At 37.2% G+C, this 27,681-nt stretch overlaps 1 protein-coding gene across 1 annotated transcript in view; it reads right to left on the reverse strand.

The window, feature by feature from the left end:
* Positions 1–20,109, reverse strand: part of LOC144978589 (transgelin-3-like) — a 43,360-nt gene extending 23,251 nt beyond the window's left edge. The window contains exon 1 of the mRNA XM_078924863.1: positions 19,973–20,109. The gene's annotated coding sequence lies outside the window, so the exon portion shown is untranslated. The remainder of the gene's footprint in view (positions 1–19,972) is intronic.
* Positions 20,110–27,681: the final 7,572 nt, after the last annotated feature.

The following is a 27,681-nucleotide window of genomic DNA, read 5'->3' on the forward strand; positions in this document are numbered from 1 at the left end:
CCCTTCACAAAAGATGTGTTTCAAGCAGCAGGTATGCAGTCAGGTTAGAGAGGGACCAGCTCAGGTATTATCAGAGAATGTTGGAATGTCAGACAAAGCAAGAATGAGTCATCGGCCATGGTGCCGTACTCTGGAAAAAACACGTATTTAAAATTGGGCCAGAAAACTCGTCCTTCATATATCTTTAGCTTTCGATTAAAAATGAACAAAATGACAAAAAACTCTCAAATCTGAGACTTGGAAAGTCTCAGGTTTGAAGTAGAGGCTCATTGTAATCTGTCGTTATTTTGAGTTGAGAGTTTTTTGGCCAAAATTATAAATTGACATGTTTTTTTCAGAATACGACCTCACTGAAACCAACCGAATGGATTAGTTGCGTTTTACCATGAATTTTGCAATCTTGCATTCTTTAAACTTCGTTCTCGCTCATTCCTCTCCCTCGTCGTGTTTCCCTGCTTTGATTTGCAAAGCATTATGGTCTTCAAAATATTCAACCTCTTTCTCTCTCTCTCTCTCTCTCTCTCTCTCTCTCTCTCTCTCTCTCTCTCTCTCTCTCTCTCTCTCTATCTCTCTCTCTCTCTCTCTCTATCTATCTATCTATCTATCTATCTATCTATCTATCTATCTATCTATCTATCTATCTATCTATCTCCCTCTCTCGGTGTGTGTGTGTGTGTGTGTGAGAGAGAGTTTATGTGTGTGTTTATAATATGTGTATGAGTCTTTTGTATTTCATACCTTCTCTCCGCTTTTTTCATTATATTTCCAAGCACTCTTTTTTTCTTTTCCTTTTCTATCTTTATTTCTATATTGTTTCCCTATTGTTATCTATCTTTGAATATGAGGCTGGAAGAATAAGAGGGAGAAAGAGAGAGAGAGAGAGAGAGAGAGAGAGAGAGAGAGAGAGAGAGAGAGAGAGAGAGCAATTCATTTTATCAGTTTATCAACATTTTTTCCAATAATTTAGTTAGAAATTTCTCCAGGTAAACATAGATAACAAAACACAATGTTACTTAAAATCCTTTTTTTAAAAAAAAAAGTTATAATATGTCTTTTTAGTGACGTATACATACATATATGCAGGTCTGGCATCCAAACCCACTCATGGTCTATTTTAACATTGTTGTTATGGACAATATCTGGCGTCATTTTTTTTTTAGATTTCCATTACAACAATGAGCCCATAAAGAATTGGATTATCATATCTGAAAATAAGTTCACGTCGCTTTTTAGAATTTCTTTCTTTCAAGATTGTAAATTCAAAGGCTATGGATAGATATGAGTGCAACTTATACTCGTCAACAACAACAACAACAAAAAAAAGAAAGTGTGCATCGTTTAAATCTTCATAAAAGTCCACTACTGTGAAAACATCTCACACCATTGACACAGGCGGACGTAGTTATCGGTTTAAATGTGTGTGCGTGAGTGATTGGATGAGTTGTTTTTATCATGGCTAGATAAACAAAAAATTCGATAATCTGGTGCACATGCCACGTGGCTGTATAAGACACTCCAAAAATAAAGCGTGTTGAATGTGCAGTCTGGTTTAAATAACAGCTTAAAATCTCGATTCTGGGAAATAAAACGAGATTTGTGTTTTACTTGATGAATAGGATCATGCCGAGATTACAGCCCCCCCCCCCCCCCCCTTCCCCCCTCGGTTCCTCGGTTCCTCGACGCAGAATGGCTTTTGAGGATTATTGTGAAACAGTACTGGTAAAACGATCCAAAACAGACTGAGAGAAAATAATCTTGAGTCCATGGAGACCAGCAATTCGACAAATTTTAACCCTAAACCACCGACAACGACGAACAAGGTGGGCCAGGTAACACATACTGTGGGCATTACCTCAATGGAGACATTCACTGACGAGTCCCAATTTTGGCTACAGGGTCACAACGGACGCAATTTGGTCTATTAGAAGACCCAAAGAACGTTCTCCTGATTGCTATGCTCTCGAAAGAGATAGGATGAGAGGCGGTAGCAATATGGTGTGGGGAGGTGTTTCTGACGATGCCAGGACACAGCTAGAAATAACATAGGGCCATAGAATTAAACGAATGAGAATACGTACGGAGCCTAAAAAGTGACCACCAATGAAAGCATTCAGCGCCATTATACCATTCATTCGGTCTCTATGTCAACATAACGACACAAGAAAAACAACAAACAATATCAAAAGCCACAATAAAATGGTTCAGAACTGTTGCGTATATTTATGCTTCAATAAAGCTATCAAAATATGAAGTTAGAGAATGTGTGTAATCGTGTATTATAATAACCTATAATGTGTTTTCCAATCACCACATCATCACTGTCACTACTACTACAACCACCATTACCACTTCATCACTACCACAACTACTACAACCACCACAATTATATCATTATCACTGCCACTAGGGTACACCACCACTACATCATCATCACTACTACAATCACCACCACTCCATCATCATCACTAACACTACTACTACACCATCACTACCACCACTATATTACAATAACCACCACCACATCATCATCACTACCTCTACTACTACAACCACCACCACAATATCATCACTACCACTACTACGACACCATCACTACCACCACTATTACAACAACCACCACCACATCATCATCACTACCTCTACTACTACAACCACCACCACAATATCATCACTACCACTACTACAACAACCACCAGCACCACTTCATTATCACTACCACTACAACTATACCACCACCAGAACATCATCATCACTACCACTACTACTGCAACCACCACCACCACCATATAATCACCATTACTACTACTACTACTACTGCTACTACTACTACTACTACTACTACTACTACTACTACTACTACTACTACTACTACTACTACTATTACTACTACTACTATTACTACTACTACTACTACTACTACTACTACTACTACTACTACTACTACTACTACAACCACCACCACCATATCATTACCATTACCACTACTACTACAACCACCACAACCACATCGTCATCACGACCACTACTACTGCAACCACCACCACCACCATATCATCACCAGTACAACTACTACTACAACCACCACCACCACATCATCATCACTACCACTACTACTACAACCACCACCACACATCATCTTCACTATCACTACTACTACAACTACAACCACCACCACCACCACATCATCCTCACTACCACCAGTACTACAATCACTACCATTAGGTTTTGGAGCTTTACTTCTTTTGAAATTAATAAGGAAACTTCGGAATTGTATTTGGCATTGTGTTTATATATCCAAATATAATTCTAATCAGTTTTCTATTTAGAACTAGATACTATACAATATGTATGCCAAATACCATTCCAATTCCTTTTTCTTGTGTGCGGGAATTCCTCTTTCGGCATTGAAATTCCTACGAGTGGTGTCTGAAATTCCTGTATATATTTTAGATACATCGTTTTGAATAATTTTGAGTTAAACGAGCGAGCAGGAAGTTATTTTCTTAGATTTCATGAACGGCCGATCAGCGCTTGTTTACTATAGTAACGCGATTCCCAACCCATGTCTCAATGGCGGATATTTTTCTCATCGAGGCCGCTGGTTGGTTAGCCAATAAGAGCACCGTACGGTTTCCAGTGGGTAAATTCCTTGCATAGGGCAGTTAGCGGTCAGCGGTACTTCAATGTTTTGTTTTGTGTTGTTTTGTTGTTGTTGTTGTTGTTTTGTTTTGTTTTTCTGTTTTTCTTTTTTTTTTTTTTTCTTTTTTTTTTTTTTTTTTTTTTTTTTTTTTTTTTTTTTTTGGTTCTTTTTTTATGTTTTATTCATATGGAAGTAGGGGGGGGGGGGGGGGCTTAGGCGCGTGGTTGGTTTAAATGATTAAATATATTCTTATAATTGATATCCTTCAGAGATATTAGTGTCACGGTACCAAATCTTATTGCGGGTTTAGTAGCGTAAATGGACAGTGCAAAGTATTCGTTGCGTTTTGATTAGGCCGCTGGTCAATAGAGAGTCACTTTCAGATCTAATGGACCCAACAACTCAATCATATGCTAAGCTACAAAGGATAGACAAAAGATATGTTTTAAAGAAAACATTCAAACAAACTCTTACCTGGATCATTGGATCGTGAGTCGAATTCTCTACCATAAAAGCTATCAAAAACCCACCCATCCATTGAACCGACGCGCCTTGGAATAACAGACAAAAAGACAGGGACATATTATTTCATATTAAGAAACGATTTTGTCGTCAACCTCTGTTGAAGAGGTCTGGAAGTTTTGGAAATTTTATTTTCGACTCTCTCGAAACGTCTTACTCGACTTTTAAATATAGAAATCGCTGACTCCAGTAAATTCTTTGTGATTCCCTTGTGACTCCCATGTATGTCAACGTGCTTTTCTCTCTATCTCCTACCTGACATTTCACCTGTTCACAACTGTCTTGGAGTTATTGCGCAACTCACTGACTAGTTGATTGGAATGGAATTCGTTCACTTTTCTTGTGATCCTTTACGTAAGGCTAACATCTAGATTGACTTATTGTCTTTATTAAAATTTAAACATTTGTATCTATTCAAAGTTCAATTCAATTTTTTGTTTGTTTGCTTTGGTTTATTGTAGATTTTGCATATTTCAATTTTATTTTATTATTGGAAATTCAAAGTTGATGTAGATATGATTTATATTGGCAATTGCCTAAAATAAACCTTTAGATTGAATTGAATAGACATGTGAAATATCATCTTATTACGGTGTTGTCTCTAGTTGAATCTGACATTGAACATTGAATTACTTAATAAATAAAAACATTAATAACAACATCCCCCCCCTCCCCCTTAGAGAGCTGCCATAAATGGGCTGAAAGCGATTTACAAGGGATCGCAAGCCAATAGCAATACATAATAATATGTAGGACACGACATCACGATTGTAAGGGCTGGGATGATGTAATCTTTTTCGACAGAGACAAAACTGTCTAAAGACAAAATTATAAGATTTGAACAAGACTAAACGATTCCATTGAGGAGAGAGAGAGAGAGAGAGAGAGAGAGAGAGAGAGAGAGAGAGAGAGAGAGAGAGAGAGAGAGCGAGACTGAGACAATAATATATTATTTCAAAAATATATTAAATGTGTCTTTGACTTTGATGTGAATAGTGTGTATCTAACGGGTGAAGAAAAAAAACCCAGAAAAGTTTAGAAACCTGCAGCCAGGGGCGTGGCTCTATTGGTTCAAATGGTGCCTGGCACCACATCCATGTTTTAAAAATGGATAACAGCATTTTAAAAATATATAAAACTGAGAAATTGTATAAATCGCCTTTTATCAACAGTGCGAAACAGACTCCCTTTCTGTCACAACGCCTTCTACCCACGCTTTTCTCCCGATTCACACAGTCCGTTGATGACTGTCAGCGACTGTGTACCATGACTGAGCGAGTGACTGGATTTCCCCACTCAAACGATTGCAAGGAGCGGATTTTTGCTGGCACCATTTAAGGCTATTACTATTAAGGCTATTACTATAGTGTTGCCACATTGAATACCTGAGAAAATGGATCGATTTTTTACCATCTTCACATACGAGAAAAAACCCGCCTCAGGTGCCGAGAAATTTTTGCTCCAACTCTGTTGGACTGGGGAATAATAGCTAATGTTGGTCATTTACATCATAGTCATAGTATGGTAACTTCGACCATCTTTATTATTATCGAAATCACGATTATTAACAAGTTCATTTGTTTCTCTCTCTCTCTCTCTCTCTCTCTCTCTCTCTCTCTCTCTCTCTCTCTCTCTCTCTCTGTCGTGATTATTGTATATATTAATTTATTATTATTATTATTATTATATTATTATTATTATTATTATTATTATTATTATTATTATTATTATTATTATTATTATTATTATTATTATTATTATTATTATTATTATTATTATTATTATTATTTTTATTATTATTATTATTATTATTATTATTATTATTATTATTATTATTATTATTATTATTATTATTATTATTATTATTATTATTATTATTTATTATCATCATCATTATTAGTATTATTATCATTATCATTATCATCATCATCATCATCATCATCATCATCATCATCATCATCATCATCATCATTACTATTATTATTATTATTGCTGCAAAAATTGATATGAAGGAATGTGAACGAGTTAAGTCAAACATTTCTTGATAGTGATGCTATATGCTAAATGCATGATCTTCGCGTGAATATGCGTGTTTGACTTTGTGTGTGTGTGTGCGCGCGCGCGTTCATCACACACCCAAACACACACACAAACACACACACACACACACACAGAGAGAGAGAGAGAGAGAGAGAGAGAGAGAGAGAGAGAGAAAGAGAGAGAGATAGGTAGATAGATAGATAGATAGATAGATAGATAGAGAGAGAGAGAGAGAGAGAGAGAGAGAGAGAGAGAGAGAGAGAGAGAGAGAGAGATTTTGTATATGGTGTCATGTTTGATTTCCGAAGTGGAATGGGGTTGTTTCATGACGTAACTACAGTACTTTTTTAATAGGCTATGGGCTGTTTACATTCTTACGCTTTGTAAGTTTTTGAAATTACCCTTTGTTCTATTGGCATTCAATGTCTGCATGTATCCCTTTAGTCATTTCCCTCAGTGTCCAAACTCCAATCAATATATTCGTTCATGATTTCTATAAACAAACTATTGAAAAGATTTGCCGGGAACGAAACATCACCATGCAAATTTACTTTACAAGTATGTAAGGTTTTTTTTTCTTTCTTTTATATTTACAAATGTAGCATGTGTAAGTCATTTTCGTCTGGCACCACTTTATACTGTAAGCATGCCACGCCGCTGCCTGAAGCTGCCAGACTATAAATCCTACATATCTGAAATTTTACCACAATCAAACCAAACTATTTTTCAAATTTGTGTGTATACAATTTTTCGATGGTTTTAATAAACACCCCACAAAAGTGGACGTAATTTTCAAATTTTGATGTGATATTTTGATCCCTCATTTTGCTTTATGACTGATCCGTAGCATTGTTTCCAATTGATTTTCTATTGGATTGAATAGTGAGTCGATCTCATGTATTTTGAATTGACTTTTTAAACTTTGTGTGTGTGTGTGTGTGTGTGTGTGTGTGTGTGTGTGTGTGAAACGTTGTAACACCCTTATAAACCATTAATGACCAAATGTTGTAGTCCATGGAATTCAAGTCAGGGTTCATGGAGGCTATTCATCTCTGTAAATGAATCGAATATGATTTCCGTTCGAACTGAAAATTATGTAGCATTGTTGGAGGCAACTTATTCCAGAGTTTGTCCCGATGGGTCATTTGATTTTCACCAAGACGCGACAACTTCTTACACCAGTAAGACTGCACCGCAAATTTGAAAATTATCAATAGATAGTTCGAAGATGACGTCACTCAGGTCTTTGTTATTGTTTTTTGCCATCCGCGTTTATGAGTAATGCTCACTGAATTGTATTAACCTGACTATAAACGTTCATGGATACACACAGTTTTGTGTGTTGGTCCATTATACTTCCGGATGTCAATGTTATGAGCTTCTTAGCCAAGCGCATACTATCTATTTCGTGATTTTTATACGAGTTTGGCATAACCAGTATTTTCTTATATAGTAGTATAGTTTGGTTTCTACTTCGTACTGAAATAGCATCCGGGTTTTTTTTAATTCTCGCACCCTATACTATTTTATATTTTTATATTTTATATGTTCATCCTGACTCCTGACACATGATTCTCATAATACCGGATTGACGTTGTGGATCTCCACCGACGTACACTTATTTGCAGGTCTGATGACCCAATTCATTATGGGCTCGTTGTTGTAAATTGAAACCTCAAAAAATGACGCAAATTATTGTCCATTACAACAATGTTAAACAAGGCCCATCGCACTGTACTGCCTTTGACTCGCAATATACACATTATTTGGTGACCGACGTATATATCACTGGTTACAGTAAATTTGGTTATAAGTCAGATGTGGCTTTTTAAAAAATGTCATTTAGACGATTTTATTTTGTTTCGCGCTGGTTTAGTTGTTTTGTTTGTTTGTTTGTTTTTTGTTTTGATAGTTTGTTTGTTGGTTGGTTGGTTGGTTTGTTTTGTTTGTTTGTTTGCTCGTTTGATTTGTTTGTTGTTTGTTTTTTTATTATTTATTTTTTGCTTTTGTTTTTTTTGTTTTGTTTTTTTTTTTTGGTGTTTTGTTGGGTTGTTATTTTTTTATTTTTTTTTTGTTTTTGTTTTTTGTTGGTTTTTTTTTTTTTTGGTTTTGGTTTTGTCGATTTTAATTTTGTCTGTGTATTTCTGTTGGTTTTCTATTTGGTGCGCTTTTTTGGTTTGTTTTGTTTTGAATATCAATGTTGAATTGTAAAATGAAATGAACGTCTGATATAATTTATCTCCAGCCTGCAGGTGTGTTGTGACTCACGTTCGAAAAGCGTAAGGGATGCCTAAATCTATAAATAGCATTTATCTGTTATCAAATTTGATTTATCATGCATGTCTGTACATTTTCCCCGAGCGAGTAAGTGTACGTCCACACATCATAGGTAGGACTAATTAAAAACGTATTTTTGTACCTTTTAATTCGAATGGCTGGCATTTTATCAGGTAATGATTACGATAATTCATATCAATTTTATTATCATAAAAAATATCGAAACATTTTTTTTTCATTTAATAACAAATTCAATACAGGCCATGCTTGTTATTAACTTTCCCTTTTTTTCTTGACAATTTCGTATAGCATTTCAAGGAACCTACTTGTAAATCCTTATGAGTCAAGATCTAGGTGCATGTATAAGCAAGTCTGATAGCCTGCAATTATGGGCTTGATTTATCATTGTTGTGGGGTCCCGATAGCTCAGTTGGTAGAGCACTCGCTTTACAATGAAAGGGACCGAGATCGATCCTGGGTGCAGTCGAAATACATTTTATTGTATGATTTAGAGCAAGATTTGAATGTTGAGCGAAATCTTTGCAAAAATTCATAATGAAGATGATTAGATGGAAACTCATCCTTTCAAATCAAAATATGACCTAGCAAGTATGTTTTACAAGTGAGCCTCTGAAATCATCAACTCCCAATTTACCCAACCTCGCGAAGTCCCAAGTTGGAGAGTTTTTGCCAGGATGAGTCATTTATATCGATCGATATTTGAAGGACGAGTTTTCTTTCGATATTACGGCAGTTGACTGGTTAACTTCGGGCGTTTGATGTATTATAAATTGTTGTTACCAACATAAGTGCCTGCTCCACTCACTTTTCTGAATTAAAAATTCACCCCATACACCGGAGCATACTCAATGTCTCAATCGTTTCTATGTTATATGTTTGTGATGAGAATATTGGCTATTAAACTTAACTGCTGGTCAAAATTACTTCGCGATGGTGGTGAACGAATCGGCGATCTCAAGAAGTGGGTGAGAGAGGGATCTAGAAATGACTTTGGGTTTGAAACGAATATTTTTGTGTTCGTGGATAGCTCACACGGTAGAGCCACGCTCTCACCTGCCAGGCGGAGTTGTCGTACCAATAAGGTCGCAGGTTCAAACCCCACCACCGCCGCGAAAAAAATTTTTATTCTCTATCGTCTTCTGGCACTTTTCTACTCACTTCATATCTTGTTGTTACCAACATAAGTGCCTGCTCCACTCACTTTTCTGAATTAAAAATTCACCCCATACACCGGAGCATACTCAATGTCTCAATCGTTTCTATGTGATATGTTTGTGATGAGAATATTGGCTATTAAACTTAATTGCTGGTCAAAATTACTTCGCGATGGTGGTGAACGAATCGGCGATCTCAAGAAGTGGGTGAGAGAGGGATCTAGAAATGACTTTGGGTTTGAAACGAATATTTTTGTGTTCGTGGATAGCTCACACGGTAGAGTCACGCTCTCACCTGCCAGGCGGAGTTGTCGTACCAATAAGGTCGCAGGTTCAAACCCCACCACCGCCGCGAAAAAAAATTTTTATTCTCTATTGTCTTCTGGCACTTTTCTACTCACTTCATATCTTGTTGTTACCAACATAAGTGCCTGCTCCACTCACTTTTCTGAATTAAAAATTCACCCCATACACCGGAGCATACTCAATGTCTCAATCGTTTCTATGTTATTGTTTGTGATGAGAATATTGGCTATTAAACTTAACTGCTGGTCAAAATTACTTCGCGATGGTGGTGAACGAATCGGCGATCTCAAGAAGTGGGTGAGAGAGGGATCTAGAAATGACTTTGGGTTTGAAACGAATATTTTTTGTGTTCGTGGATAGCTCACACGGTAGAGCCACGCTCTCACCTGCCAGGCGGAGTTGTCGTACCAATAAGGTCGCAGGTTCAAACCCCACCACAGCCGCGAAAAAAATTTTTATTCTCTATTGTCTTCTGGCACTTTTCTACTCACTTCATATCTTGTTGTTATAAATTGTATATTATTTACCGGCAAGGATTATCTATATTCCCTCATGGAAATCCTAGCCGACGGTATCTGATGAAGCAGTGACGGAAAGGAAGGGCGTCATTTAAAATTAATTACCTGTAAGGTATGCATGTATTACTTTTTAAAATGCTTTAAAGTTATCTGGCATCGAAAAGTGCACTTTGGTTTTGTACTTTATGGTATTTTTGTTTCTCCTCAACGCTACATATGGCCATGGCGGCAGCGTGGTATAGCGGCATGGTCTTTATGAGTATGTTTTGGGTTTTTTTTCGAATAAAAAGATCATCGTGACCGATGTATACTTATTTGCAGGTCTGATAACCCAAATTATCACGAGCTTATTGTTTTAATGTTAATACTCTCTAACCAACGCAAAATATTATCCATTACAACAAGGGACAGCGTGACTCAGCTGTACGGTCTTCGCTTCGTACCCAAAAGGTACCGAGTTCGACTACCCGCCTCGTTGTGTGGCCTTGAGCAAGTCACCTCGCCCTAGCTCAATTTGCGGCGCTGCTCTGCGCTGGCTCCTGGGTTATTCCAGTCTTCCCTTGGAATAGACCTCAAAGACAAATTTCCCCTTGGGCGAATTTCATTTCATTTTTTTTACATTTTTTATTTCGAACCGAGGTTTCCTAATTCGACTCTGTGTCGCGTCTTGAGCAGGTCACCTCACTCTAGGTCACTCTGCGGTGCTGTACTGCGGATGACACAAAGGTTATTCCAGTCAATGAAGAAACTTGTCTTTGGAATAATTCCTGCCATCCCTTGGAATAGACCTCAAAGACATGTTTCTCCTTTGAGGTGAATAATGGAAATTCTGTTTTGTTTAGTTGGTTTTTTTTTTTGTTATTGTTTTTGTTTGATTTTTTAAATATTTTTTTGGTGTTTGTTGTTTTTTTGTTTTTTTTTCTGTTTTTTTTTTTTTTTTGTTTTTTTTTTTGTTTTTTGATTTACGTTTCGGTTTCTTGATGTTTGGGTGCAAGACAACTAGATTATACAATCGGGTACCTTATCTTAACAAAAGCAATGTGCTAGTCAGGTGTTTCGGACAGGTAAGGAGAAGAATGAGTCATACCAATCATATGTTATTCTTGATTCCCTATTTATATCGCTCTTCAACCCCCACCTAACCCTATCCCTTTTGTGTGGGTTAGTGTATCTCTCGAAAACTCGTTCATTTAGTCCACATTTGAGTTTCACAGCTATGAGGTCACACGGGACTTCAAGTTGCAAGCTATGACTAAAGGGTTAAAAGTAATGTTAATAAGGAAACTTGGGAAGAGCTAAAATAGAATGTCTTCAGAAAAGAAAAACCATTGGAACAAGTGTTTCGATCCTTCGTTCAGTTTAGTCCACGTATGAGTTTCACAGCTATGAGGTCACATTGGACTTCAAGTTGCAGGCTATGACTAAAAAAGTAACATTTAGTTACAGGGAAACTCCGGTAGAGCTGAAGCAGAAAGTCTTCAGAAAAGAATAACGCCCTAGAACAAGTGTTTCGGTTCTTAACTCGTTAAAGTCTAAAAGGGCTGGACCACCCGTAGGTCATCACTCCTAGGTGCCATCCTACACGGGTCAATAGAAAGCCCCATATACAAAATGCAATATTGGTACTATGTCGGGATGAAATATGTGATGAAAATAGAATTTATAGCCACATGTATGATTGTTGGGCTTCAGTTCTTTTCGTTTTGGTAGAAATAAAATACAATTTTATGCAATGCAATAAATAACTCAACGTTCGTATCTCATCATTTTATATTCTTTATCCTGACAAAATACCGTTTTAAGGCGATTGGCCACAAGTTTCTGAATTTTTAAAAATTATCTATCCCGTCTAATTTTCGGCTTGTAGACATGTACTAAAGAAACCTTTGGTAAAGGTAACATATGGTTCACTGTGCATGGCAAGTAATAATAGCAAGAAATGAAGTGAGTGGAAAAGTGCCAGGAGACAATAGAGAATAAAGATTATGCGGCGATGAGTATTTGAACCTAAGACCCGACTGTCACGGCAACTCCGCCTGGCCACGAGAGGTACGCTCTACAATCGACGCCATCCACCACTCCAAAAGAAAAAAAAAAAGGTTTCAAACGTAGTAACTATCTTGAATCCCTTTCGCGACTTCTTGAAGTCATGAGGTCAACAAACAAACACCACGAAAGATTAGCTAGCAGCTAAGTTTATGTGCTCTATTCTAAACACAAACATATTAAAACAGAGACGATTGGGTTAGCTCCGATATTAGGTGACTATTAATTCAGAATATTGAGTTGAGCAGGCGCCTATGTTGATGGTATTTTGGTGACATAAATAAAGATCATAATCAATGACAAACGCATACACCCTTTATTGATGGTATGGGCTTAAGTAAAATTATCACTAGTGCTGCCCTGATCTCAACCTATAATACTTACAAGGGCTGAAACATATATAACAAGAGGTCACCCACGCAAAATTGGATTATATTTTCGTGATAACTCTTAAATGTAAACATTGTTTTCAACCAACATGTCAGTGTCCTTATAACATGTTGTCTTGATTGCACATTTAAAACACTTTGAATCCGATTTATAAAATTGGTTGCCCTTTCTCTTAATATAAAAAATATTCAGTTTAACATGAAACATCCGTTCCAAGTCTCGTACGACAGGAATATCGCAAATTCCACCAACGTTCCGAAATGTGGTGCCGTCATTTTTTGCATGTGGGCATTTATTTTAAGTGTCGCTACGAATTTTGAATACCGGTAGTGATCGACCAGTTTTCTCACAATGCCGAATTCCTTTGATCTGTTGAGCAAGACAACTGATAAAGGTCGCACAAGACGTCACGAAAACCCATTGGTCACCCATCGAGTCCAGTACATGTTTCTTGAATAATATTCCCTGGGGGGGGGGGGGGGGGGGGGGGGGGGGGGGGGGGGAGCGCCTTGAATGTAATCATGTGAAATATCACTGAATCTAGACTTCTTTAATTACCAAACATATTCCATGTAAGTTTTGTTCAGTATAATATTTCAAAGAAACCGCAGTTTTTTTTATTACATGTTTTCTAAAATGACATAATTATTAATTTGACCTCTCCACTCTGAGTTCCAGGTTGTGTGCCATCTCTTAATAGTATTGTTATTCGCCACATGCCATAAAAAAAAAAGAACTCCGCGCTTCGCGTCTCTGGATAAATGTTTGTAAATTTTCCTCGTTGTGACAAATTTGCATGTTTAATCCATATTGTTTTCAGTTTATATTAATTTTGAAATCACAACTGGAAGCTATGCCTCTTGCTTTCAACTAAATTGGATTCAATAGTCTGATGTCACGTCGCCCAGCAACGGCGAGCAGCGTGTTTCTAAACAAAGAAAATTGGTTCTTTTTATTCTTCATACTGGCTAGAACTTTTCATATGTCATGTGATCAGAATGTATAAATGTCAAAACATGATCATATTTATAATAATAAGGTTGTGAATCTTCACATGGCAACGCGTGAGCACGGGTTGTGGAACGGACTATAATTTCCTATTTCATTTGAATCAGGACTTGATCTGTTTGCGGTCAGTTCATAATACGCTTCAACAGTCGTAACGTCACTTCCCTCGTAATGACACATAGTAACTTAGTAACTGGCTCTAAATTATCGAAACAATGGCGGACGCCCTTATGAAATATTTCTCCCACGAGCATAAAAGCGTATCCAGAGGGAAAAAAAGACATTATAAATCTGATCATGTTTTGACTTTTACACATTCTGATTATAAGACATATGAAAAGTTATAGTCAGCATGAAGAATAAAAAGTACCAATTTTCTTTGTTTAGAACCACGATGGCTGCCGTTGCTGGGCGACGTGACATCAGACTATTGAACCCAATTACTCACTGTACAAATACTTTCATGGATGATTACATGGACGCTATTTATGGGGGAAAAATTACAATCAATTGCCTTAGTGTTTTACCTACAAGCCATCCCACACAAACGAGCATCTAAGCACGCAATAGTGATATATATATATATATATATATATATATATATATATATATATATATATATATATATATATATATATATATATATTGGAGCTAAGGCCACGTGATCATGAAAAAAAGAACGTTTAAATGATATTTGAAAGGGCCTGGGAACATTCTAACAAAATTATCTCAATGGTGTTTATGGGACATTTTGCATTGTTGAAATTGCATTTGAGATTTTTTAAAGTTCGTTGATCATTTATAGTGTTCTAGTATTACAGAAAGGATACTTCCTAATTTTGATCTCAACAAATGGAGGAGAAACGAAAACGCCGCTAAACAGTGGGAACTACTTGGTTCTCGAGCACTGTGTACTGGGCTACCAGCATTGAAATCAGGGCATTTCTTTTAATAACTGTAACTGTAACTGTAGGGCCTTATGATAATAATAAGTTACTTATTTTGCGCTAAAGTTCCACAATAGTACTCAGCGGTGCTTTACAATATCATGTATTATTCATCATTCATTCACCATATTTATTTACTCAATAATAACACTGGTCTATAAAAAAAAAAAAAACACTCATACACTTCACTCACATAACTACCCCTTTTATAATAAAGACACCAAATTAGACTTGTGAAGAAAAAGTCATCAACGGTTAATGCAACCGCCCCCCCCCCTCCCTCCATCCCGCGTTTCTCATAAGTATACTTTTTAAATTACAATGTAATTTTGTGATTTATTTTTTGTTGTCCAAAATAAAGTTGCGATAAAACTTAAATTTCTACTCATACACACACACTCACGCAAACACACGTGCACTCAGACACCGACACTGACTTTTTAATCTTTACAAATAAGAAATTTTGCTTTTCTAAAGTCTCAAAATTCACAATCCCCCCCCCCCCCCCCTTCCCCCTTTCTCTTGTTGATGCTTAACCCATCAAATTTCAAGTCACTGTTTGTACAACAGGCACAGGTCGAGTCTTGTAGAGGATAAAAGTTCACAGCGTGGGATAACATTATGGAACAGGCGGGCATTCTGCTATCACTTAAAACTCAAACAGGTATATCACACAATCCCCTTTCCAACCCAAATACGCATCCACAGACACCCCCCCCCCCCCCCCCCCTCTTACACGCCACATACACGCAACCCACTAACAGCCTTGTTCCATCCACAGACCCCAACCCCGGAACCTCCCGCAATCAACAGATCCCCCATCCATCATATTCAAAAATACACACTATACTCTTTCTCCCCTCAAAGAATTCCTGACAGGTAAGTCTACATTCATATGTCTGGATCCAATCCAGCTTGATGGAATTTTCTGGAAGTGCAGTAAGTTGCAATTATCTAGCTTTTGATCAACTTTCGGTTCTATTCTAGTCATCTTTACAATTGGTCGGCGTATCTTCATCGTGATTATCATTACTTTTATTATCATCAGCGGCAACGGCATTACAAATGGGGACTAATTACATTGTTATAATTATTTCAATTGACAACATAGACTTTAAAAGAAACAAAAGAGAAAATTACAAAAGGATATATGTAAAAAATGAAAAATTGAAAAGTCCAATCATCGGAATCAGGGTAAAGGCTGCATCTGTCTCTAGAGCTAACTCAATGCAGATGTGACCAAGTATCTAAAGAAAACCGCTACGGTCACTAGCCACATAAGCGACGACATCGAGCATTTTCAATCTCGGAAAGTCGCTGTCAGGGATCAGTTACTCCCACACGACCAAATCCTAGATACTTGTGGGTTCCGCTGATATCGGGTCCGTTTCGAATGTGTTCCCTGGAAGATAGAGACCGCTACTTTTTCTCCTTTATATCAACGATCTGCCAAAACTATTATCCCTCGGCTTATCGATTCGGTTGTGTATAGATGACAGTGTATTATACAGAAAAATAAAATCAGATAAAGACGGAGTCCTCCTACAACAGGACTTCCAAACCTGCAAGAATGGAAAAGCAAGTGTGGAGTTCCATCCCAAAAATGTCAAGTCATCCGAATAACCAACTAAAGATTAGTTATTGACAATGAGTACACAATCCACAATGAAAAATTGAAAACTGCAACAAAGGCTGATTACCTGGGAATAACAATCGACGACAAATTAAAGTGAAACCGACATATGAAAAGATATGCAACAAAGCTATTAACAGCCTTAGCTTTCTACGTCGGAAGCTATCATCATGCCCCACAAGAGTGAAAGAAAAGTGCTACAAAGTATTTGTAAGACCTGTTTTAGATACAGTAGCAGCATATTGGAGCCGATTACATCAACACCTATCAATAAGATAAAAATGATATAAAGAAGAGCCTGTCGATTTCTCTGTAATGACTACAACCGACAACACAATGTAAAAGACATGATTGAGCATTTAAATTGTATCCCACCAATTGAAAAGAGAAGGACGCAAAAGCTGAAAATGTTGTTTAAGGGCTGACGGGGAACCACCACCATCCCTATTAACATATTGAAAAACCACGATAGAAAAGAAAATTCCAGAATGTTTGGGCACAAACAGTCAATCTTCCCCAGCGCAATTAGCGCATTGAACAGCATCCCTGAAAATGCCAAAGCAACCAATAACCAAACAATGTTCCATAGTTATTTAAGACGCGACCAGTTTAAAACCAACAAATAGATAGTACGTCAATGCCACACTCAGTTGTCTCAATCTTCATCACATGAAGCTGCAACTATTTTGGATTGGATTGAAAGACGAATGAAATTCCGGTGAGCCTAGTGTTTAGCTTATCTGACGTCGGAAGTCGACTAGGAAGAATACGATTCCTCGGGGCGGGAATTTGTCGCTTCTGTGCAGGGAGAGATGCATCCCAGGTTCTGTATCAATTGGAGGAGATATTGGATGGCGGTCAAATGACTGCGGTCCAAAACCTTTCTGACAGTAGACACATCAGAGGGATTGATGGATAAACTAATTGGTTAACCGATTGATTGATTATCATAATATAGTATCGATCATCGATAAATATAAGATATTTTAGGTTCGAAAGTTCTCGACTGTTTGAACACACAAACTAAGTCTGCTGTTTTCACCAAGTGAATGTCTAGATCTCATTTTTCTCACCTATTTCTGGCATGTTACACTTAAATTATCACAATTACGCAAGCTCAGAAAAAAAAATTGTAATCTTAAAAATAATTAATAAAGTAAGGGGCGAAAGGGTCATTTTTTTAAAATTCATAATTTTTATTGTTTCATTTCTCAAAAGTACATAGATAGTCTAACCAGCGTAGAAAAAAGCTTTTATCTTTCTTGAGAAAAGAGCAAGATAACCCAGGCGTTGGCCGCAGTGCTGACCTGCAATGTGGGCAATTTAGGCTAAGTATCTTGCTCTCTTTTTTTTGTCAATCTCTCTCTATCTCTCTCTCTCTCTCTCTCTCTCTCTCTATATATATATATATATATATATATATATATATATATATATATATATATATATATATATATCCCCCCACACACACACACACACGCACATACACGCAAACACTTTACCAGGCTTATTAAAATGTATTGCGCTTCATACGATAATTACGGGTATTTTCTATGTTCGTCAATGTACAGTAAACTTAATCACTTTAAGAACGAAGTACTCTGAAAGTTAAAAACGTGTACAATGTAAGTCTAAATAAATGTTCTTTATAAACGTCCCATAGTAAGAACGAAATTGACGTCACTCAGCTCTTTGATTTTATCCAGCCATTTATAAGCAGTTCTCGCTAAATCCCATCAGACTATAAACATTCACGGTTACACATAGTTTGTGTGTGTTGGAATGTTATATCCGACTGGTGGATGTTGTGAGTATTTTAACTACGCGCAGTGCATCAATAAGCCATTGGGATTTAAGATTTAGATTACTTGGCCCGTAATAAATCCCAAAAAAGGTAAGGGGGGGGGGGGGTTGCATTTGAGGAAAGCAACTGGGAGGTCCTGATAGCTAAAGGGATCGAGATCGATCCCGGTTGTAGTCAAGATATTTTTTCTTCTCATCCAGACTGACTGGGTCTTGTGGTCTTTTAGATCTGATGGAACATCTTTTTTCGCGATAGATTAGCGTCCTATGCATAGTAGGGCAGCAAGCAATTCCTATTGTCCGTTTAACATAATAGAGAGACCGTGATGGACTACTGCTGTTTTCCCTTTATGTGAATCAAGAAAAATCAACTTTTGTCTTAAATTACGATCATAAAATTGCATGTCGATTTAGAAGGAAACATGCATTCGTTCAAGACGTATTAAAATTATTCATGAAAGTCCGCGAACGGTACAGAAATAACACTTTAATAACTATTAGTACAATTGACAGCATGCAAATAATCTCTAATGTATAATAACAAGGTCTTCAGTTGCATTTTTACATTCCTTGAACAATAGGTGTTATTCAATGTTCAACCATTTTAAAACTTCAAATTATGCTCTTTTTGTCTGCATTATGAAGTGTATCCACTCGGTTTCAACGTCAAATATTTAAATGGCTAATTAACAAAAAGTCTCCACAATCTCACAGATTTATAGATGTACAGATTGCAACAATGGCATCTCGAAAATAGTCACATCGTTTTGGTTTTATGGGGTTCTTTTATTTTATTGTTTTTGTTTTGCTTTTTTAAAAATATTTTGTTGGCTTGCTTTGTTTGTTTTTGTTTCATTGTTTTTCTATTTCTTCTGAATTTAAATTTCTTAAAATATCGTTACGTAATCGATTGATTTTTTTTTTCACTAACAACCTTAACATTGTTTTTTTTTTTTTTTTTTGCTCTTCACAGCCATAAGGCACATGGAGGCACATGGAGCTAGAGTCTACTTCGATTTCCGTAGCGTGAATCGGACATAGCCTTTGGTTGCTAACCTTTGGATTAGACGCTAGTCTATCGTAAAGTACTTTTGGTCAGATCTATTAGAGCCAGCTACCAATTCACTGCTGGGAGAACAGGGAATCGGAAAAAACTTCTGGACTTTACAAGGGATCGATCTCGGTCGTTTTGCGTTTAGGTGAATGCTCCATCAACTGAGCTTTGATTTTGTTTTGTTTTGTTTTTTGGGTTTTGTTGTTGTTGTTTTGTTGTTTTTGTTTGTTTTGTTTTGTTTTGTTTTGTTTGTTTTTTGTTTTGTTTTTTTTTTTTTTTTTGGGGGGGGGTGGGTTTTTTCATTGTATTTTTTTAAATAGATTGACAATTAAAACTAGAATTGGTAATATATTTAAATAATATTTCGCTTTGAATTCAATAATTCATTAATATAACCATCATTTATTATGAAGTATTGCATGATCTGCTGAATGCAACTTCAAATTGAATCTATGTATATTTATCACTTTAAATATGACTACAAGACAATCATGATTTCAAAATTAACTATTAGAGAAGACTTTGTACTGGAAATAAGCTGAGTTGTGCAAAATTTGGACGTTAAATTTAACAAGGTAATGTTCACTGAGAGAAACAATAAAACGGTTCTTACCTGTTTGAACACTTGCGGCAGAGTGAGCCAAAGGAATGCTGGTCCAGGTAGGAATTGGATGAGTATTTTGTGGGTGAGAGTTTGTGTGTAAAAAGTGTGTCGTTTGAGATTCATAAAGAGAGGGGGGTGGGGGAAGAGAGAGAGAGAGAGAGAGAGAGAGAGAGAGAGAGAGAGAGAGAGAGAGAGAGAGAGAGAGAGAGGTGGAGGGTGTTGGGAAAGAGAGACAGAGGAAGGGTGGTGGTGGGAGAAAATGAGCAACGGAATGCGTTTACTTGTGTGAATGACTCATACAAACACGCCAATGAGAAGGATGAGATTTACTGGAAGCTGTGGAGACGTGCGGGTATTTGAATCTTGTGCAATTCTGAAGAGTCTGTAATCGCTTCTCGAACGAAACTATTGTTTAAAAGTACGATTACGATCCTTGAGTCCACCGGTATCCAGCTTTATACACATGGGCATACCAAGTTTGATTCCTCCATTACCTTGATTGACCTTGAGCAAGTTACCTATGCCTACTTCACTTTTGCAGAGCACTCTCTTTTATCCTGGGTGAAGTCGAGATTATTTCTGACCCCGCCCTGTCCATCCAGCAGTGATTAGCCAGTTGGGTCGTCATATTTGGCGGGAAGTACTTTGCAATAGACTAGAGTCCTATCATAGGGTAGCAAGCAAATTATGTGACGTATTCAAAGTTAAAATGATCAAGATAAATATGAAATTTCAGTTGTTCGCTCTTTAAGATGTTATATTATTATTTCTCAACAAAGTATACGAATTCATCCTAGATCTGACATCTCACATCCCAGACCATTAATTCTATTTTCCACATCTAAATCAACTCGACTTAATACCGGTTTGAAGGTCACAGACTACATACACATAATTGCAAATCTGATAGCCGAACGTAATTTTGGGCTTGATTTAACATTATTGTTATGGACAATCATATTTCGCGTTGGTTTGGATTCCCATTACAACAATGAGCCCAAAAGACCTGCAAATAAGTACTCGTGGATTACATACTCTCGGGTTTCACCTTTAAAACTTGAACTCGAATCCAGTTGCCTTGATTCCAGAAATCTGCCCGTCTTGTTATGATAAGGTGAAGGTAGATTTTTAAAAGAGAGAACTCTGTATTAGTCGATACTTGGTGTGTAGCGACAAGAACAGCCAATCAGGGGGAGGGCTAAAAATAGATTGATCTGTTCTCGGGAAGAAACTTTTAGAAAATAAATTGGATATGTGGTTTCGGTAAGTCAGTGGCGATAGACCACGAATTGTGAACCTCGGTTGCCAACTACTCTATTTTCATTTTGACTGTTCCAATGAGGAAAATACTCGTGAGATCATTAGATAAACTCATAGGACAGAGCAGAAAATCCCTTTACGTCTGTGCCACATTTCAATCTAATGATGTTTTTAAAAAAAATTGCCGCAACCAATTACCATCTCTCTCTCTCTCTCTCTCTCTCTCTCTCTCTCTCTCTCTCTCTCCTCTCTCTCTCTCTCTCTCTCTCTCTCTCTATATATATATATATATATATATATATATATATATATATATATATATATATGTGTGTGTGTGTGTGTGTGTGTGTGTGTGTGTAACTGTCAGATGACAACTTGCCATTTATTCTCACACGAATGTCTTTTGGCCTCTCATGATCCAGCCCTAAACTACTAAAGAACCACATCTCTGGTTTCTTATCTAGGTGGTATTTTCTTGCTGAAAACGTAGATGGTATTTTCTTGCCTGTACTTCAATATTAATTTATAGATATCCTTTCGTGATATACCAAACTTCGTGAATAGTCGACAACAGACAGCGCAACCTTTACATGCCCAATCAAACGCGCACGGTTCTCAACACGTAGTGTAGGTATGATTTTTGTCAGTGACAGTATACCTACAGTTAGAGAAAAGAAAAGACTGATATTGTTGATATTTTGTTTATCAAATCATATGAAGTCACGCTGATTTCGATAAGATTAATGAAATTCAAAATTGGTGTAAAAACCCTATCTGGTGCCTCCAGTTGCCCGCGGCATTGATTTCCCTAAAATTCTTAATTGTACACATTTTTGCAAAGCCGAAATGTTGGTATCTATAGAGTTCAAATTCTGTGTGTTGTAACTTTTTATTGAAAGCAAAGATAGGAAAATAATTAGATACATTCATTCGATAGATAATTAATTTACCTTCTAAAGGATATACAACACAACGTAAAGCTTGGTGTGAATTGAAAGACATAAAGGAAGAAATAAGTGTGAACTTATTTTTGCACATGACTATATATATATATATATATATATATATATATATATATATATATATATATATATATATATATATATATATATTCATGAGAAAAGAATATACATCATATAGAATCATATAGAACAAATTTCGCCGCCCCGAGAAAGCAGTATTTTTTTTAAAGGTGAGATAATATAAATCTATAAACAATTGACTGCCATTTTCAAATGACTTCAACCTCAAGGTCAGTTTCTATTAACGCGGACTAACGCTTAGTCCCTGACTTTAGTCAAGGACTTGAAAATTTTTTTTTTCTTTTGTGAGCTGACCAAGCAAGTCTCAGACTAAAATCACGGCACCTCCGTTATATAGGGATAGATCAGGTTCATAAGATAAGTATTAATCCCCGTTAAAGCAGAAATACTTTAATATAAATCAATAGAATAACCTCACGCAATAACACGCTGACTCATAATTAAACAAAAGTATAATAGTATAATTTTAATTAATTAAAGCTAGGCTATGGTTAAGTTAATTTTCATCCTCTCATGGTTATTTGTGTCTTAGTTTGTTTAGTTGAGTTCGTCTGTATGTCGATAAGCTTGCAGGCGGACTGGTGGTGAGTGTTATTTGTCTGATTATGGCAGGTAAGATTGCTTTTGCTGGCTCAGTTGGTGGATAGTTTCTTGGTCATTCTCTGATTGGGCCAAAACATCATTTAATTCGAGAAGAGCCAGATCCTCATTCAGTGGGTAGAAAGATAAGAAAGCAAATAAGAGCATCAGAATTATTACATAAAATAAAATACATAATATTACTACTGCGCATGAGCTATAGCACATTTATGTAAAATGTAATTCGTGTAAATGCAATTCGCATCAACAACATAGCAACACAATTGCCTAAGTAAATGGTTAAAGTTAACAATCAAAGTCAAATTCAGTAAAAATAGTAAATATTATTATTATTTCTCTCATTTCTTTAAACTGAATGCATTTTTAGTATGAGAGAATGGCTGTCTTGGTCCGTGTGACTCTTTTTTCCTGTCGTTGAAACTGTCTTCTTTCCACGGAATTGGGTTACATATGACTTTTGTAACCATTAGACCATCGGCTGGGGTAACCATGGCCTCCATATTGCGCTTAGCTTGGTCAAGCAATTTTTAAATAATTTTCTTTCTGTGCTTTGGATCCTGTTTTATCCATATATAAAGATGCTGGTTGAAAGACGGTGTCATCCTGAACTCTCCATGACCCAAAAAAGGCCCGTTCCAGGTCTACATACTGTATTCTAACAAGGCTGTGAAATTTCTCCACAAGGGCAGGCAGTGATTGTGGCCTCCATGAGACGTTTATCTTTATTAATGGTTTGTTGATTCAGCATTATTGTTTGCTGGACAGAGAGTTACTTTTCCTCCGTTTCCAGTGTATCCGTTAATGCAGTTAGTCTTTGTGGACTAAACGTGACATGGGGCGTTGCTTGTTCCTGGTGCCCAATCCAATACTATCCTGCGGATAACGTATTGTGTTCCGCTTGAGATAACGGATGCACACAGCCTGATGGCTTTCTGGAAAAACGGCAATGTGGCCTTGTAGTATTACACTCGCCTTCGTGTCGGAAGGACCCGGGTTCAAGTCCCGCTCTGAGCGGTGCATAGTTGAGTTCTTGGAAAACGCTCTTTACTCACATTCTCTCGCCGTACTCAGGAGTAAAATGAGTACCTGACCGTTAACAGCTTTGTCTCTATCGAAAAATGGTAATATCGCTTAACAGACGTCATGTCTCTCATGTTACACGTCTTGCTGTTGTCTAGGGACCCCTTGTAAGCCGCTTTGAACACGCTTAGTGTATATTGCGCTATATAAAAGCTCAAGTTTATTTGGGAAGGGCTTTCTCGAAATCAGAACCAATTACCATATATGTCATAAGAATATCAGCTAACTGTTCAGCAATGTTAGCAAGGAACTGATGAAATGATTCAAAGTTTGAACTCCCATGCACAAAGATAGGCCCGACGAAAATAGGGGGGGGGGGTCTCTGGAACTTTGTCTTTCTAAAGCTAAGTGCTTGAATACCATTGGGGTGAGATGTAGCTTCCCAAGTTTACATGTCTGGTCTATATTAAGAACAGTTCTTACTCTGCAGTAAAACCGCTTCATGTCAGAGATCTGATCTTGAACATAGAGAATGGTATAGGGTGAAATGGACAACATGTCCTATTTTAGCAGGTCACATTTGTTCGTTTTTTTCTATTGTTGGTAAAAATTTGTTCTTTAGTTTTTGAGGCATTAATTTCAAGAAAAGTGTGATAGCACCAATCAACAAATTTATTTACTTCAATAAAATGGTCGGCTTCAAGGGACAGGGTTGGATTGGGCACCAGGAACAGGCAACCCCTCGATGCCACGTTTGGTCCAGAAGGACTATCTGCATTAACGGATGAACTGGAAACGGAGGAAAAGCAGAACTAGTATAGCAAGGTCGTGAGCATATTTATCTACCTGATAGTTTTCAAATGAAGCTCTACAATCATTTGTGTATAGGGTGTTGAGAATTGGGGAGCTTACGCAGCCCTGGGGATAGACATTAGAGAGATGTTTCATACCTGAGACCTGGTCATTCGTCTTTACCCAGTGTGGTCTCTGTGTGAGAAAATTCATGAATCAACCAATCAGCTAGTCTGGTATATCCATGGCATGTAAATTCTTCAACAGTATAGCAATGTTCGTCGCGTTAAAACCTTATGAGGAGTCTACATTCAGAATCCTCGCCGCATTTGTTGATTTCTTGTCGAGATGTTTCCCCACTCCGTTCATTACGGTCAGTAACGCATCTTCCATGCTGACTGAATGCTGGTATGCGAATTGGTATTGATTCAGTATTTTCGAGTCATATACTGTCTGGAGAAACTCGCATGTGAAACAGTTCATCAAAATTGATGTTAGGGCAACCGGTCGGTAGTCGTTGAGCGCCACTGGACAGCGTCTCTTCGGTACTTGGACGGTCACGGACATTTTCCACAGCACCGCTACGGACTGTTCGTCGACGGAACGTTGGAAACTGTGTAAAAGGCACCGCCAATTGGTTGTGGGAATATTTCAATATGAACCCGTATATGTTGTTTGGACCGGGTGCGTTCCGTTCCTTACAACGTTTAAATAATTCTGCCACAACTGTTTCTTCTAGTTCTGGTGGTGGCTTTCTATTTGTTGTTGTAGTCGACTCCGTGTTGGTTCTTGTTAAACACGTTGTATCGAAACTGCAGTAAAAGGTGTTGAATTGGTCAACATCTGAGTTTGCATTCCCTGGATTTCCTTGGAATGTATGTTTTTTTGTTTGTTTGGTTTTTTTTTTGTTGTTGCATCTCGGTGTACAGCATCATCTTCCTCCAGGCCCAGTTCTATCATATCGTCCTTTACCATATCCAGCCATCTAGTATTTGGGCATCCGGTTTTTTTTTTTTTTCCTCTTCCCCGCCAATTGTATATCCCATACTTTCCTTCCCACGTACTCCCTCTCTCGTCTCTTGACATGTCCGAACCATTTCAATCCATCTTCTCTCATATTTATTGATACATTCTTCACTTCAGTCAACCTTCGAATTCGTTCATTTCTCACTTTATCTTTTATATTCTGTTATATTCATTTTTTGTTTATTACATTTACAGTCCACTACTTCAAGAAGCTTAGTATCACTTTAACTTTTTGGGTAGCGGGTATAATAATAAGGTAGTTCTTGCATTAAATCGATACCAGTTAGCGGTTCCTCTTATTATTTTGACAATCAATTTCTTCTAATTTATATGAGCCATTTTCTATTCTTAACATAAGGAAAGAATTCGATAATTGCACGAATTAATATATATAAGATAATTGAATACAGAAAATATATCTCCGTACCCAAATTTTTTTTAAAAACTCCATTGAGTTTAGTTCTCTTACGAAGTCGAAAGGTAGAATTGTCAATTAAGACAATAGAAATTGAGTTCAAATTTTATTCAACACTTGAATATTAAATTTTGAGCTGATTGACTTATCATCACGGTCATTGAACGGACACACACACACACACACACACACACACACACATACATACATGCATAAATACATACATGCATACATACATATATACATACATACAGAGAGAGGGAGAGGGGGAGATATATATATATATATATATATATATATATATATATATATATATATAGAGAGAGAGAGAGAGAGAGAGAGAGAGAGAGAGAGAGAGAGAGTGTGTGTGTGTGTGTGTGTGTTTCACAAGCATCACCCCTAACCTATAATACTCCTCATGCGCTCCCATCCCATCCACCCACCCAGGCAGACCCCAAATACGTACCTCCATCCTTCACCTTCAAACATCTTCCCATGTAAACCATTGGATTTCCAGGGAAAAGTCAACACGGTGCCAACACCAAAATTCCACACTTCCGCTGAACTTTGAAGAGGAGGTACAAAGATAGCTCGACTGATCAATAAATGTATAAATTACCTGTATTTTTTAAGGTAAAAGATTAGCTGAACGGAATACTTTAACCATCAAATTTCATTATTATTATTATTATTTTTTTTTTTTGCATAAATGATACAACGTCGAGAGAGAGAGAGAGAGAGAGAGAGAGAGAGAGAGAGAAAGAGGGAGCTAAGAGAGACTGAAGAATAAACACACACACACACACACACACAGACACACGCATATATATATATATATATATATATATATATATATATATATATATATATATATATATATATAAATCCTATTCCCCCTCTCTCTCTCTCTCTCTCTCTCTCTCTCTCTCTCTCTCTCTCTCTCTCTCTCTCTCTCTCTCTCTCTTTCTCACACATCACACACACACTCAGACACACACACACATACGCGCACACACACAGTCAACAATTTTAGAGGAGTGTGTGTGTGTGTGTGTGTGTGTGTGTGTGCGAGAGAGAGAGAGGGGGGGGGGATAGAAAGAGATGGAGAGAGAAGTGGAGATGAATTTAGAATAAGAATAAGATAGAGTCATAGATCAATTGTCAAATAATCATACTGTATAGATCGATTAATTTTAGAGCCGGTACCTACATCATCGACTTGAGGGAGATTTTCAAAAGACCCCTTCCCCCCCCCCCCCCAACCCCCATCCCTAGCCACCACCGCCTCCATCAGTAGTGTGCCGGTGTCTACCAGATACAAAATTCTGAATATAAAGTTTTAATCAAATAACCTTAAATACGTCTTCTCTCATCCTTTCACTTCAAGAATTTTTCTTGATCCAATGTCTCACATTTGTGTCCATTGGTTCAATTGCCAGCCTGTCAATCAATCTGGCTTATTAGGACAATTCTGTCTGATTTTCCTGTTAGAGTGGGGTCAAAACACAAGAACAGCTGCCAACATGCACAAATGGGGGATCCAAGAATCACCAACATGCCCA

This window comes from Berghia stephanieae, chromosome 8 (assembly GCF_034508935.2).
Source record: "Berghia stephanieae isolate SIO BIC M18660-M18661 chromosome 8, UCSD_Bste_1.3, whole genome shotgun sequence".
NCBI lineage: Eukaryota > Metazoa > Mollusca > Gastropoda > Nudibranchia > Aeolidiidae > Berghia > Berghia stephanieae.